At 55.3% G+C, this 6,665-nt stretch overlaps 1 non-coding gene across 1 annotated transcript in view; it reads left to right on the top strand.

The window, feature by feature from the left end:
- The first annotated feature begins 5,973 nt into the window (after positions 1 to 5,973).
- LOC126432424 (small subunit ribosomal RNA) overlaps positions 5,974 to 6,665 on the top strand; it is a 1,910-nt gene continuing 1,218 nt past the window's right edge. The window contains exon 1 of the ribosomal RNA XR_007577954.1: positions 5,974 to 6,665. This exon is cut by the window's right edge and continues 1,218 nt beyond it. This is a non-coding gene — a ribosomal RNA (small subunit ribosomal RNA).

The raw sequence follows: 6,665 nt of genomic DNA, 5'->3' as shown, positions 1-6,665 counted from the left end.
TTAGTTTTACCCTACTGATGACTGTGTCGTTGCGATAGTAATCCTGCTCAGTACGAGAGGAACCGCAGGTTCGGACATTTGGTTCACGCACTCGGCCGAGCGGCCGGTGGTGCGAAGCTACCATCCGTGGGATTAAGCCTGAACGCCTCTAAGGCCGAATCCCGTCTAGCCATTGTGGCAACGATATCGCTAAGGAGTCCCGAGGGTCGAAAGGCTCGAAAATACGTGACTTTACTAGGCGCGGTCGACCCACGTGGCGCCGCGCCGTACGGGCCCAACTTGTTTGCCGGACGGGGCACTCGGGCGGCGCTGTCTGGGATCTGTTCCCGGCGCCGCCCTGCCCCTACCGGTCGACCATGGGTGTCTATAGTTCGATGTCGGGACTCGGAATCGTCTGTAGACGACTTAGGTACCGGGCGGGGTGTTGTACTCGGTAGAGCAGTTGCCACGCTGCGATCTGTTGAGACTCAGCCCTAGCTTGGGGGATTCGTCTTGTCGCGAGACGAGACCCCCAGGGGCTGGCCGCCAACAGGGGCACGTGTGGGCTGCTTTTGCTTCTTGCCTCTGTACGGCGTATCGGTCTGGCCGGGCGCGCCGCACCCAGGGCGCTGCATTGGGTGCGGCGGACGGCGGCGTATCGGTTGGCGGGCCCCTTGCCGCCTGCGCGGGCGCTGCGATGGGTGCCGCCTCCGTGCGCGCGGCGGGGGAGGCGGCGCCGGCCGGGCGCCTTGTGTCCTGCCGCGCTACAGCGTATCGCTTTGGCGACCGGCGATGGGTGCCGCGATGGGTGCCGGACGGTCGATGTCGGCCCACCGGCCGGCGCGCCGCGCGGAGGCGGCGTCGTCGGGCGGGTGTCGGGCGGTGCCCGGCGGTCGACGGTACGTTTTCGCCGTCCCGTGGTAACACAGCGTCCACCGCAGTACGGTGACCTACAATACCACTCCACTATGGATGTGAAATAAAATATAATAACACATGATGCTCCGCAAGAAAATAGACTTGGGATAGGGTGTGTCGTTGGCAAGTCCCCGGGGCGGCTAGTGTGGGTGGTGATAAGTCCGTAGTGGGCGAGGTATTACGACGATGCCGCCATCTATGCGAATGTGACGCAACGACATTGACATCCAGCCCAGAAACGGCACCTCCATCTACAGGGATCCGACGGAACTACGCCAACCATGCCGGCAAAACAGTATCGCCATCTATGAAAATACGGCGAAACCACATGCAATACCTCCATCTATGCGAATCTGACAACACTACGTCCGCCATGTCGAGCGCACCACAAAACACAGCGCCATCTGTAGGTCTCCCGCGGCATGACGTCCTGCAACGACGATACCGCCATCTATGAGACGCCAAGCCGACTAAGACAGCGATGGGCCCACAGTGCCCATCTTTCGACCCCACCCACAAAGCCTGCGTCCTCTGTCGACCACAGCACCCCAACGCCAGCGCCTCTGCCGCACGAAATCGTCGACCGGCAATCACTCCACCGGCGCCCCACCCTAACCGCCCAACTCGCAACTCCAGCGGATGAACGGCGGACTTTTCCCGCAGTCGCAATGTGCAATCCACCCCTATAACTTGCGTTTCATGAAGAGTTATGTCCAATATGCGACATTCCCGCTGTCCCTATACATGAGCTGCGAGCTGTACCAGTTACGAGCTAGAGACGCGATCGCGTTGCTCTCTGTACGAATGCCGATGCTGAGCGGTCAGCTAGGAGGCGCTCCATCCATGTCGGTACCGGTGGGCGTTGCACTCGCAGTCGCAAAAACGTACGGCAAGTATATTACTCGGAAGAGTTTATGACAGTCCAAGCCCCCCTGCGTGGGGAGCGTCTTTCTAGGCCATGACCCACCGGAAGGGCGCAGCGTCCCCCACCCCAGACATGTGACGTCACACTATCGGTATTGACGACTCGACTCATTGCTTATAATCATTTGCCATACACCGGTGGAAGCTGCCGAGACGAGTAGCTACATAGCGCGCTCGCCGTGTCACTAATGTACAGAGATACAACAGTTTCGACTGGAACCGGATTAAACGTATACACGGCGCTGATTAGTAATACATAGACCCATCAGAATACAGATAATATATACAACTGTCCGTATACATGCTGAAAGACTCTGCTCACAATCACAACCACACGGCAGCCACACACTCTTATCACGCACTACTCTCCGCCTGTAACACGCACACAGACAATATGTAAGCACCAGCATGGAACAACACCCAGTGCATCCTCTCCGCCACATGAGACAATCCACACTGTCATAACCAGACTGGGAGGTCCACTCAGAAAACGGAATATCCCACCCCCCCGACAACCACCATTGCTCAGCTAAGCCACCAACACCCACACATGTCCTACACAGGGGTGCACCCAACATCACAATACTGCCTCCTCTCACAGCACACAAACAATGGCAGGAATGAAAGACACAGGTCTGCCACAAGCATGGAATCGGAGCGCCGCCTGTCATGAGCCAAAGGTGCATCCTGACGTGGCAAATCAGATGATGCCGCAGGCATCCACTTACTATAATCACAATCAACAAACCGACCGGCCGCCCCCCCCCCCCCCCCCATTACACCTTTCCATACAACAATGTGTACCTTAACCTAAACTATACTGTACCTTAACCTAAACTATACTGTACCTTAACCTAAACTATACTGTACCTTAACCTAAACTATACTGTACCTTAACCTAAACTATACTGTACCTTAACCTAAACTATACTGTACCTTAACCTAAACTATACTGTACCTTAACCTAACCTATACGGTACCTCAACCTAACCTATATTGTGCCTCAACCTAACCTATGTTGCGCCTTAACCTAACCTATGTTGCGCCTTAACCTAACCTATGTTGCGCCTTAACCTAACCTATGTTGCGCCTTAACCTAACCTATGTTGCGCCTTAACCTAACCTATGTTGCGCCTTAACCTAACCTATGTTGCGCCTTAACCTAACCTATGTTGCGCCTTAACCTAACCTATGTTGCGCCTTAACCTAACCTATGTTGCGCCTTAACCTAACCTATGTTGCGCCTTAACCTAACCTATGTTGCGCCTTAACCTAACCTATGTTGCGCCTTAACCTAACCTATGTTGCGCCTTAACCTAACCTATGTTGCGCCTTAACCTAACCTATGTTGCGCCTTAACCTAACCTATGTTGCGCCTTAACCTAACCTATGTTGCGCCTTAACCTAACCTATGTTGCGCCTTAACCTAACCTATGTTGCGCCTTAACCTAACCTATGTTGCGCCTTAACCTAACCTATGTTGCGCCTTAACCTAACCTATGTTGCGCCTTAACCTAACCTATGTTGCGCCTTAACCTAACCTATGTTGCGCCTTAACCTAACCTATGTTGCGCCTTAACCTAACCTATGTTGCGCCTTAACCCAACCTATGTTGCGCCTTAACCCAACCTATGTTGCGCCTTAACCCAACCTATGTTGCGCCTTAACCCAACCTATGTTGCGCCTTAACCCAACCTATGTTGCGCCTTAACCCAACCTATGTTGCGCCTTAACCCAACCTATGTTGCGCCTTAACCCAACCTATGTTGGGCCTTAACCCAACCTATGTTGCGCCTTAACCCAACCTATGTTGCGCCTTAACCCAACCTATGTTGCGCCTTAACCCAACCTATGTTGCGCCTTAACCCAACCTATGTTGCGCCTTAACCCAACCTATGTTGCGCCTTAACCCAACCTATGTTGGGCCTTAACCCAACCTATGTTGGGCCTTAACCCAACCTATGTTGGGCCTTAACCCAACACACGTTGGGCCTTAACCCAACACACGTTGGGCCTTAACCCAACACACGTTGGGCCTTAACCCAACACACGTTGGGCCTTAACCCAACACACGTTGGGCCTTAACCCAACACACGTTGGGCCTTAACCCAACACACGTTGGGCCTTAACCCAACACACGTTGGGCCTTAACCCAACACACGTTGGGCCTTAACCCAACACACGTTGGGCCTTAACCCAACACACGTTGGGCCTTAACCCAACACACGTTGGGCCTTAACCCAACACACGTTGGGCCTTAACCCAACACACGTTGGGCCTTAACCCAACACACGTTGGGCCTTAACCCAACACACGTTGGGCCTTAACCCAACACACGTTGGGCCTTAACCCAACACACGTTGGGCCTTAACCCAACACACGTTGGGCCTTAACCCAACACACGTTGGGCCTTAACCCAACACACGTTGGGCCTTAACCTGCTCTGTAATTGTCATACGACGCGTTAAATTAGTGTAGTGTTGCCTAACTGCAACCCCCGCAATATAGTTTGCTACTCGCACTGCCCGGTCCCCAGTGTATCGCTTCATGTTAAACACCTTGCAGCTATACACTGTAATGTGGATGGCAGCAGGACGTACATGCTCAATGCCCTTTGCAGTTGTTCATTGGCATTTGCAGTTGTTCATTGGCATTCGCATGGCGAAGCACTTAGCCTACGCTGTGGTACGGCCTGTGTCAACTGTCCGCTGATGTTGTACGTCCAAATCACACACTGTACTGCACATTGGTCCTCATGTACTGAATGATACATCGTGGTACATGTGACCGTACAACGACTGCGCCAACAACGGCGAACCATGCGGTCCAAATGTTGTGCACTCAGCTACGTGTCGTCTCCCTATAAGAGCTGGATTGCAGTGTGGTATGCCCTGGATGGCGATCAGCATGAGCCGTCTGTTGATGTAGTGGCGCGTGTTGTCAGACGTAGTCGTCTCTTCTCACACACCGTGATAGCATGGTGCACTGCGTTCCACATCTGCGACATGCGACAGAGGCCGGTTGACAGTCGTTCGCGCAATGGACATCGCATACGTACGGGGGCCACCTTCCACGTGTTCGCGAAGCGTGCACATGTTGTTGCGTGTATGTGGGCAGACATAGTGTGTCGTGACACCTGACACAGGCATGCAACAATCGTTGAATTTGCAAATGGCGATGGACGCCTACGTTTGCTGGTGACGTTACGCAAATGAACAACTGGTAAACCGTTGTGGTGCGGTTGTTCTCGCTAGAGGTGAATCAGTGATGGCGACGATCGGTTGAGCTACCAACCGGTTGTTCCAGCGATACCCACCATGCCCACGAACGTGAATGGCATCTGGGTGTGAAGCGATACGCGGCGGTGGCTGGGTGGGACCGTCCCCGGCCGGTGAGGGGGGGCCTCCCGGCGTGCTGGCCGCGCGGTGCGTGGGCGCACGCGCTACAGCCGGCTGGTGGGGGCGGCCAGTGGCAGGCGCGCCGGCCGACGGAGGCGGCAGGCGGCGCAGCTGCGCGCCGGCGCACCCTGCACGCGGCGCCGTGCGGCCAAAGTAGGTCCTCGCGGGCCCGGTGCGAAGCGCGGTGGACATCTGCAGTGTGCTGGTCCGATTGAGGACTGTGTGCGCTGAGGATGCGCCGCCGCCCGGCGCTCGGCGCCGCGACGCCGTCTGCTGCTCGGTCGCCTCTGCGGTTCTCGCAGGTGGTTTGTATCGCAGCTGTGCGGACGTGTTGGCGCGTGCGCTGTGCTGGGAGAGTTCGCTTCGGCACCCAAGTGGGGCTTTTGTCCTTCTGTGGCGCTGGCGTTGGAGCTGCCGGTCACCGTAGGTGGCGCGTGTTGTCTCCCGCCGGCAATGCCACGACAGCACGCTCCCGGGCCTCTGTCGGCAGCGGCAAGCTCAGTTGGGAGCACGGGTGGTCGCACCTAAAGCGTCTACTCGCCAAACCCCGGGCGATTGCGCCTCTCTCGAACCCGACCAAGTACTTAGGACGGCGCTGCGCGCCGCCGGGACCTGAGAGGGTTTCGAGGTGTATGGTGCAGGGGAGCTCAGCCTCCTCCTGTTTGCAGAATAATTGAGCGGACGCTTGCGTGTTCGCGCGGGCCCCCGGGACACACTCCCGGGCGGCCGGCTGCTCAGCTCTAGTTGACGCAGCTCCCTGGTTGATCCTGCCAGTAGTCATATGCTTGTCTCAAAGATTAAGCCATGCATGTCTCAGTACAAGCCGCATTAAGGTGAAACCGCGAATGGCTCATTAAATCAGTTATGGTTCCTTAGATCGTACCCACGTTACTTGGATAACTGTGGTAATTCTAGAGCTAATACATGCAAACAGAGTCCCGACCAGAGATGGAAGGGACGCTTTTATTAGATCAAAACCAATCGGTCGGCTCGTCCGGTCCGTTTGCCTTGGTGACTCTGAATAACTTTGGGCTGATCGCACGGTCCTCGTACCGGCGACGCATCTTTCAAATGTCTGCCTTATCAACTGTCGATGGTAGGTTCTGCGCCTACCATGGTTGTAACGGGTAACGGGGAATCAGGGTTCGATTCCGGAGAGGGAGCCTGAGAAACGGCTACCACATCCAAGGAAGGCAGCAGGCGCGCAAATTACCCACTCCCGGCACGGGGAGGTAGTGACGAAAAATAACGATACGGGACTCATCCGAGGCCCCGTAATCGGAATGAGTACACTTTAAATCCTTTAACGAGTATCTATTGGAGGGCAAGTCTGGTGCCAGCAGCCGCGGTAATTCCAGCTCCAATAGCGTATATTAAAGTTGTTGCGGTTAAAAAGCTCGTAGTTGGATTTGTGTCCCACGCTGTTGGTTCACCGCCCGTCGGTGT

Source organism: Schistocerca serialis, unplaced genomic scaffold, assembly GCF_023864345.2.
Source record: "Schistocerca serialis cubense isolate TAMUIC-IGC-003099 unplaced genomic scaffold, iqSchSeri2.2 HiC_scaffold_1134, whole genome shotgun sequence".
In the NCBI taxonomy this organism is placed as follows: domain Eukaryota; kingdom Metazoa; phylum Arthropoda; class Insecta; order Orthoptera; family Acrididae; genus Schistocerca; species Schistocerca serialis.
The sequence above is the reverse complement of the archived record's forward strand: the minus strand, read 5'-3'. Positions and strand labels throughout refer to the sequence as shown.